This window comes from Drosophila simulans, chromosome 2R (genome assembly GCF_016746395.2).
Source record: "Drosophila simulans strain w501 chromosome 2R, Prin_Dsim_3.1, whole genome shotgun sequence".
Lineage (NCBI taxonomy): Eukaryota > Metazoa > Arthropoda > Insecta > Diptera > Drosophilidae > Drosophila > Drosophila simulans.
Window position 1 is genome coordinate 6,580,922 of NC_052521.2, and position 9,762 is coordinate 6,590,683.

General features: G+C 43.8%; 1 long non-coding RNA gene across 1 annotated transcript; it reads right to left on the reverse strand.

Annotated features, from left to right (window-relative positions):
- Positions 1 to 931: 931 nt before the first annotated feature.
- Positions 932 to 1,796, reverse strand: LOC27207279. The gene is made up of 2 exons (XR_001600349.2): positions 1,693 to 1,796; positions 932 to 1,633 (listed from the first exon to the last, which is right to left on the reverse strand). It is a non-coding gene; the product is annotated as an uncharacterized LOC27207279 (long non-coding RNA).
- Between the last annotated feature and the right edge of the window lie 7,966 nt (positions 1,797 to 9,762).

The following is a 9,762-nucleotide window of genomic DNA, read 5'->3' on the forward strand; positions in this document are numbered from 1 at the left end:
AATTCGAATAAAATCCAATTCAACAGTTTTTTGTGTGCGTTTAATACCATAAATCAGAAAATTTCGCAGACGCACAGGCACGAGGAAACTCTTCCATTCGCATAGACCTATAAAATAGGACAAATCCTTGGCTAAGCTGCCACTACCAAAAGCCAAACAATGCGAATTGTGCGTCCGTTTTTGGCCAGAAGTTTTGGGCAATGGTATCTGCAGCTATCTTGGGCTATCTAATATTTATAAGAAAATAAAGAAAAAAATATTTAAAAATCTTAGTTGTTGCACATCCCCCTCCTGTTGAGTTATCATAAGAATCTAGTATTTATAAGTTCTTTCAACCATTTTATTTTATATTTTATTAAGCGGTATTCCGCAAGCCTTATACTGCCGAAACGTCCTTGTTGTTTGTGTTTGGCAACATGTAAATGCCCAACTTTGATGTTGTTGCTCCTTGGTGTTTTGTTTTGCGGTTTCAAACCATTTAAGTGCCGCACATTAATGCCACTCGATCCCGCCCCCTAATCTTTCCCCTTTTAAGCCCCATTCAATGGGCAATAAAATCGTAAAATTCAGCCCGCATACAAATCTCGTTGTCAGATTTGTTGGGGGTTGTCCTGGGCAACGGACATATCCTGTTTTGACAGAGGAAACAAATTTTTGGTCGAACCCCAAATCGTTTGAGCGATGCGTTTGATAAATGCATGCATATGCATTTGCTCAGTTGCAAGTGAAATGCATCTGCGTGATCCACATGGTATGTGCTTTTATGGATTTATTACATTTAAAAGTCAAATTGATTAATTATATATATGATATTAAAATATCATTTCTAACCTTAAGCCTTTAAGGGTACTTGGCATAATTTACCATCGAATGTAATATAATTTAATCATACCTTAGTTGCTGCCTTTGGGCGCAAATCAGTCGGATTACATGCGATCGAAAAAGGATGCTCTTTTATTTTGCCGTGCAACACTATGCGGCAGCACACAAAGTAAGCCTTCAGGACAGAAGCGTGCGGCAGCTTAGACAGTTTCTGGGACTGGGGCGGAATTATTTTCTTTGAGGTATTTCCAGGTGCCAAAACACAGGGAAACCAGTATATACGAATGCGAACACATGTATCCTGCCACTCCACCGGAAGCTGTCATAAAAACGGAAAAGCAGCTGGCAAGCTTTGCAAAGGCAAGTGCATCTGCTTCAGCACCAGCTCCTGCTCCTGCTCCAGCACCCGCTCCTCCTCCCGTATCCTTATGGCTTCTGGGTGGGACGTACATACTCCTCCTTTGATTGTGCTCACCGACAGCCAGACAGATATATTGTCGGCCTTACCCAGTGCAAACACTTTGCCAGCCATCGACTGTGGCCACAATAAAAGTGAAAAGCGAAGAGCGCACTCCGGCCATTGCATTGGCAAATGCCATAAACGTGTTGGTCTCCGGGGGCCGACTGTCGGTTACCATACTGCCACTGCCACAGTGGCTGTATGCCCCAAAATGCAACTGCAACTTTGCCGTGTTCTCGGCTGCTCCGGCGGTGCTGGGACATCTGTATGTTTCGGGGGAGCAGCGCCAGCGCCACTCCTGGCCAGCCCATGAATAATGGCCATGGAGCAGGGCAGCAGCTCCGGCGGCAGCTTATTGTGTGAATTATTTGCGTTATGTGTATTAAACTGCAGCTCAAGCTAATACATACCCCTTGAAATACAACTGCACAGAAAGAATCATAACTTTCAGATTGTTCTGCTATCAAGAAAATGTGTTCAATGTCATGGCTAGCATGATAAAACTACAAACGCCATCCAATTAAGTTTGAAATAAGAAAACTAACATATTTTTTTTTGCAGTGCCTGCAATTTTCGTGCTGCGGCCCATGAGGCGTATGCGTAATTTGATTTACAATGCGAGTATGGGCCTCATTTAATGTGCGAACGTGGATGTGGCAGGGTGCATCTGTCTGTGGCTCTGACTTTGGTCGGTTTTGGCCTAATGGCCATGAGATCGTGTTTAATAGTTAACAGCTTTGATTTGCCAGCAACCATTTGATATTGCACTGATGGCATGGGATATTGAATTATGCCTAGCCAGTATGATAATGATAATTTAATGCCTGTTCGGGATGCACCACAGCTAAGTTAGATTGAGTTGGAAGAGGCCATTATTCCGCTTAGTTGATTTACGATTGAGCGATGTGGTAAGAGGGGTTCAAACCACGATGGTGAATGGATTGTGTGCAATAAACGGAAATACCTTTAATATCATAACTGCAAAAAGAGTGCGGCAAAAATAGTGATTTAGTGAAAGAAAAAACACCTTAATTAAAGAATTACATCAGCCCGCAGAAAAGTGGTAATTAATTGCGCAATCCGCCACACCTGTTAGCCTTCGTTTTTGTAATTATTACCACTGCGGCGGTGGCCTTCGTCACTGAGCCTAATTGAATTTCGCACCGAAGGAAAACAGAAACAGGATGCATCCGTTTGAGTCGGCTGCGAAATTGAAATTACTTTAATGCCGGGCTCCGGCGTAATTGATGCCTTCAGTGCAGTGACCTGGATCGCTGTCAGCCCAAACAGCCGTGGATGCATCATGGTGGCACCAACAGCCGTCCCAGAATCCGGCACGGAGCCCACGACTTCCACCCCACCATCAACCCATCATCGCAGCATCCCAACAACCCATCCGCATCATTGTTGGCCTGTTTGCTGTTGGCGTGGCAAACAATCCTGACGAAAGAACACCGGCTGACGGAGGCGGAGGACGAAGAGCAGAAGAGCAGGTCCTGCAGCGCCGTAGCCCTGCAACAGGAAGCAAAAGTATGACACAGGAAGCCGGAGATGATCCCTTTGCCCCTCGCTACTTGTCCCTCGGCCAGCAGGACCCACAATTAAAGCGATAAAGGCGCAGGAAAAAAGCTCAGATGTCGCATCTCACAAGCGTAAATCAGCAACAGATGCACAGATACAAATTGCTGGCAATCCTTATAGCTGAATTTATTCCTGATTTTGCAAAAGAACTTAAGATAGTAATTCTCCGATTTATTCTGTGTCATTACATCTTCATTGTAAGAATATCTAGAACAACTAGTGTTCATTTTAATCACTCTGATAAAAACCGCACTTTTCGTGCCTTTGTAATGCATATATGTAACTTCCACACTTCCTTGCTAGTTGGTGCCGCTTTTTTCCAGTGCACCATCTGCGAACGTGATAAATGCGTCTGTGTGCACGCGAGTGGCAATTTAAGGTACTTAAAAGGCACGCCACTTTTAATGAGAGTCGCCGAATGGATGACACTGCCATCCAGTCCAGTCCAATCCGATCCGATCCGATGACACAGATTCCGGGCGGATGACCAGATGGCTATTACACGCAGTAAGCCGGCTGCAAAGTAGCTGGCCAATTGTTGCGAAATGTGCAGTAAGATTTAATTGAGTGTCCGCTTCCGCTGCCACTTCCACTGCCACACTGCCACTTCCACACTCGCATCCACCATTCGCGCATTCCGAGGTTGATTGGGCTAATGGAGGTGTCCGATTGACGCAGCTTTCTGGCGGGTCTGAGCTGCTCCTTTGATCTGGTTGCCTCTGCTCCGCCATGCCGCATCCTCCGGGACTAACGACCACTCAATTAAGTGCATTCGCCGCCTTTGAAGTGGCCAAGAGAGAACGGTAACTGCTTTAAGCCATTTCCTCATTTCCCGAGTGCTTCGGTTGATAAGGGATGCAGCGAAGCTATATATAGTTTCCTGCAGATGCGTTCGGAGTCCATTAGGCGTTGATTTGGATTAGTTTCCAGTTTATCTAGAAACCAGTAGCGAAACAATTGAAAAAGTAACATTTAAGTTAATATATCTAATCGAATTGTAGCTATACACTTAACCAATTCTCCAGCTTTTTCATTACCCACTAACACTCAATGCTTCTTGTTGAGCAGCCGGAACATACGAAATGGCCAAAAGAGCGCCCAAAATCTGCATTAGCTGGTGGAGGAAACCGCAAAAGGCAAACAGAACTTGCGTGGCTCGAAATGTTATGATGCTGAAGTGGTGCTGGTGGTGCCACAGGCTGCAGTGGCTTCGGTGGCACCGGTGGTGTGGTAACTGCACACATTTTAGCGTTGAATACGTTAACCGACAATACAGTGGCTCCATGAGCTCTGGATACTGGTTGCTGGCTGTGGGATACTGGATAGTGGATACTGGATTCGGGGCTCTGAGTGGTGAATGCTGACCAAACGAAACGAAATGCTCGCCGGATTCTGGCTGATGCTCCGAATTAGGTCAGAATGGTGGCCGCAAAAAGCACGAGCGCACAAAAACGGATGAAAGCCAGAGGGAGTGACTCAGATTCGACTTTTGACTACCAATTAAAGTTAAAATTTAATCGTGAATAGGTAAATTCGGTGTTCGTTTCAGACATCAGATGAAATTCATGGCCAATAACAAGCATATTGTGAAAATATAAGTAACCCATATGTTATATATGTTATATATGGGTATAACACCCACATATCATTCGATATTATATTAAAATAATCTCTGGAAATTTAAAATCTAGAAATGTTGCAATTGATTCATTACACTGCGCTGACAGATTTATGTGAACCAACTATTTGCCGAGTGGCTTCAATCGTACTGGCTTATGCAGACTTGAGGTGCGAAGGATGCCAACGTGTCCTTCTGACATTTCACTTGCGGGGTATTGGAAAATGGAGGAAACGCTTCGTTCGCTTGACTCGCTCGGCTATCAGCGCTTGCATTTTAATTGCAAATTTTGCCCACACAGTTGCAGCCACTCGGATCGGAGGACTTCTGGCTGGACTGGACTGGATTGGACTGCTCTTTTCGCTGGCAATAATTTATTGGAGACGCTTAGCAGGAGATTAACGGTAAATGTAAACCCAGCCAGCGAACCGGAAACGGATTACGGGCCAGCGGAAGTAGAAAGTCACACGTAATTCAATATCACGCTGGCAATTTACGACCCAGGCGCAGACACATCCAGTTGGGATCTTGGCGGGAATGGGGTAATTGCATCTGGATATGGAGCTGGGGATGTGAATGTGGACCGGTGTGTCTGAGTGGGTGCTCTTAAATTAAGCCAGCTCTGCGAGCGATTTAAGGCAAGAAAACTGATTGTGGTGGGCTGCCTTCAAGCCATATTAAACTTGTCATCCTGTCGTCGAAATGTCGGCTGACAGCTGGTGGAGAAACCTTTTTGGCCAGGGCCAGAATCTAATTGGCTTTGAGCCAGAATGTGTTTTTCGCAGGAATTTCCGCAACTCCTGCTATACCAACACACAAATATATGGCCTTAGCACACACTCAGCTTCTCTTCGTTTTGTTTAACTTTTCAGTTGCGAACAATTATTGACTGGTTTTGTTTATGCGGCCACTTCCGTTTCCGTTCGACAGATTTCTTAATATTTTTTTGAATGCCGGACTGGAAACCGAACTTTTTGTTCTTCAGTGGGCAGTGACCTATTCTAAACCGAAAAACCCAGGGGCATACACACTTATATATTCATGCATATAGATATAGATATAGATATATATCCCGCTGGCAGCCATAATTGTTTCTGCTGAAGTGCACTCCGGCTAGACTTTATTTATTGTTGGTTGCACCCTTTCAACCGCAAACCGGGCCAGATGCTGTGTACATGATTTCGGACATTTGAACGGGCCAGGAAAATCCAGGAAAAACCCGACCAAACGCTGCCACTGCAAATATTTGAAGCGCCCCCTCGTTTCGCCTTCACTTCCAGCAGTTGATTGACTTTTTGGCATCGAATCGATTCGACCGGCGCATGTAAATGCCAAATAGAAATGTTTGGGCCAGCAATTATTTGCGTATTTTGATGGATTTTCGGCCATCTCGGTTTGGGTGGAAACAAATGTTTAGAGGTGGGTCAATTCGAATAATTGATTTTTTAATTTCTTGACCGTGTTTTAAATTCACTTTAAATTGGCGCTGAGAGAACGCTATAGTCGAGTTCTTCGACTATCACATACCTCTTAATCAGCTAGCATATCGAACAGATCGACATGGCCAAATGGATAGTTATCCTGATCATAAATCCATATACTGGGTGGACACGCTTTCTTCTATATGTTACATACTGTTAAAAGAATCTAGTATACCCTTTTAATCTCCTTGTAAGGGGTATAATTATTAATAAACATGGGCACATATTAGTTTTGATTGTTATTGATATAATGTTTAAAAAAAACTTGTTCATATTGTATGGCATGTATTCAATTTCTATATGCTCCTCATACAAAAAATATATATTTAAATAATGGACCGATCCATGGTTATACTCAAAAGGTCATTTAACACTCAAACTATTTCACAGTAATGCTTTCCACTTTTTTTTTGGCCATAATATTGTGTTTTTGGCATTCAAATTTGCATTGATTTCATGGTGTTTCCTTTTCATTTTTTCGACGTCAGCAGACCGACCACGCAACGAATTGCAAATTTAAATGCCGCAGCAGCTGCAACTGCTTATGGAAATGAGTCTGGCCAACTCTACGGCCGGAGTCCGATTGTCCGGCTGTCCGTTTGTCCGGCTGTCCGTTTGTACGGCTGTCCGTTTGTCCGGCTGTCCGGCAGTTTTCCCGGCAGTTTGCGACTCGTCCAGCGCAGTCACACCAACGAGCAACTAATAATGTAAAACTCGCTCTTTATAACTTTTCACGGGGAAAAGCCGGGGGTGGAAAATGCGAGGGGCGACAGCTACGACGATTGCCATGGCGACCAAAATTGAGTGCCGTTTGTGAACAGCTGGAAACTTATGAAAGTTGTTTGCCAAACAACAATAAAATAAATTGTGCGAGGCGGGAAAAGCCGGGGGCGATGCGGGGCCTTCGAGTTTTCCGGTTAAGGTGTAGGTAGCGTTGTTGGTCGCTGGGGCGGGGGGCATTTTCCGAGGGGGCTGCGCTTTCCCGCCAACTCGTGTCAATTGTCATTGCGTACTTGAAGCTGCTTTTGTTGCCTTCAACTTCAACTTGACTTTGTCTTGGCCGAGTTGTTAAGCTTTTATTGGCATTGTTTGCCGCTCCTGTTGTGCCTGCTGCCATACGAATTGTTTATATTACACCCGACTTGGGATGCGAAGGTGCAGAAAGTTTCCCTTTCTGCCGTTCCCTTCGGCTTTTACACTTTCCACTTTTCCACTTTTACACTTTATGAAGTGCATACAGCGGGTTATCAATTTGTGTGTGTTGTCGCTCCAATTCGTTTTATTATTAAAAACCACTGAGCTGGAAGCATCAAAGCGGAAGTTGCATTTACGGCCGACGAGATCCGATACGGATTCTGAAGAGGGATTCTTCTCCATAGTATAATAAATTGTAGCCATGATGTACATCTGATAAAATATTTATACATGCAAATGTTTGAACCGAAATAAAGGCACTTCGAGGGTATGTATTTGCGAATTATGCTGGCTTAAAGCTCTCGCTTCGTTAATTTGCATACCAAATTGTTGGCTTTTTATGCGAGTTTAGAAATAATTGAAGTGAATGTGAACTGACTAATGCGCACGATAAAGAAATTGATAATCTAGTTGTCAAGCTATTGAACAACAAAAATGTAATTATAAATTTAATAAATAGATGGTATCTATCTATTACGAAATGATATCACCCAATTTTCCAGTTGCATCGAAAATGTAGCAGGAAAATCGCAGAATAGGTTTTCACTCCTCGGAGGAAGCTGTCACTGTGTTTGAAACTCAGTTGCACTTGATTGCCCCATATCGATTGCTGGCTCCGTTCTCTGTTTTTGTTATCTATGATAACAGAAGACGGAATGAAACGGAAACGAGATGGCTATCACCATTACTAGGAGCAGCTGCGTCCTGGCCAAGAAAGCTGAGGGAAATTGTTACAGCCAAAAGTGAATTTCAGTTCAGTGATGCAAGCGGGCACTTTAAAATAATTTATATATTTTATCATATAGTTTTATAAAGTCCTAATTCATTCTTTATATATTTGCTGTTGGTTGCTGAAATCATTTACAAATCGACTTCTGTATTTTTAAGTTTTGATGAATATCTGAAAAATTCGCACAAAGGACTGATGTCCTGGGCAAAATGTCAGCACTGGTCCATGTCCTCTTCTTCAGCTGTTGGCTTTCGTTTTCGCGTCCGATTTGGATTACGTTAGGAAAATGCAAAACACTTGGGCAGAGAAGTAACCAAGTTAGATTGCAGCTAAAAGATGAAATTATTTTATACTTCTTTTCATTCCCACTGCGAATCGAATAAATATTTATGGAAAATGATAATTCCGCGCTCTTTAATCTAAATGTTAATTTCCCGGCGGCAAATAAATCACTTTGTAGCCGAGCAGCCACCACGGCGTATGCGTGATGCGTTGGAATTGAATCGAATGGAATGCGGGGATATTATCATGCACCGCCGGGGGAATCAACTCCTCCCACCACCAGGTGTCTGTGGCTGCCGGATTAATTAGTGCTCGGTGCTGAGCAAAATGCTCCTTGGGGACCAATTGCCGGGGAAAATTCAAGTGCGGGCCTTGTTGCTCCTCCGTCGCTCGAGTGGCACTTTAAGGATTTCCACAGATGCAGCTCGCTCGAAACTGTCGGCGGCAGGTGTAAAGTTTCAATTAGCGCCCCAGCGTTCTGACCAAAACCACAACTAGCAGCTAATTACGCGACTCTTGATTAGTTTTTGCGGAAAGTTGGCTTACTCGGGGATTTACATTTTTGTGGCATTGGCTGTAATAACTCCATGGAGCAAATTACTTTAAAGCTACTTTCATAGCAACGGAATCTCTTTTTAAAATGGGATTTATAGAGAGCACGAATAGCTATCATCTGTTGTGTTATACCCCTTTTCTATAGATTATCTCACACTTGCCCATTCTATATGCCAAAAAGATACTTTTTTCATATCTGGCTTACCTCGTTCTTAACCAATTGATTGCCAATCAATACATCAAATGATTGATGATGGTTGCCTCTCCACACTCAATAAACCACATGGGACTCGGCTATATTCGTTCCCCAAACTAATCGGAATATTCAGATGAGTGACTGTGCTCGGAGACCAAGCCAAAAATCTTAACTTATATTCCAAAATGGCATTCCTGGGTGCTGCTGGAAATTTGTCAACTATGCGGCCAACTTTAAACCCAGCGAATTGCACAAATAAATGGCAGAGATGACTTTATGGCCACCACCGCACTTTGTCTCCAACCAACGAGGGGCTGAAAACTCAGTTTTTCGTTGGGGGCTTGCACTGAGGATGGGGATGTGGGCAGTGAAAGGAGTGACGGGTGGGAGTTCAAGTGTAGTTAGCCTCGGGGCTTTGGCATGCATTTAACATCCAGGCCAGGACACGACTGGGGGGCAGGCCAAGAGTCCGGGCCAAGCCCGATTTTTATAACTGACCTACAGTGAGGAAAGCTATCTCTAAAATAAATACAAATTTATAAATTAGAACAAGAGCATAAATGATAAAAGAGATAAATATGCACATATATAAGTGTGGCACCACTTTTAATGTTTATTATTTCATGAAGCTAAGTTAGAGCAACTAACTAGCTACACTTTCGCGCAGTGTAGATGCGAGTTGGGTGGGTGCACACAGTTTTTGGGTTCAAAGTGCGGGGACACCGCTCCTGAGCGACGTGACATGCATAGTTCATCGCTTTGGCCCCAGAGCACGGACGGAAAATATTGCAGTTGTGATATGTTTGAGCTCACTCGGATGTCCGGAGTCGCTGGCTGCGGCTG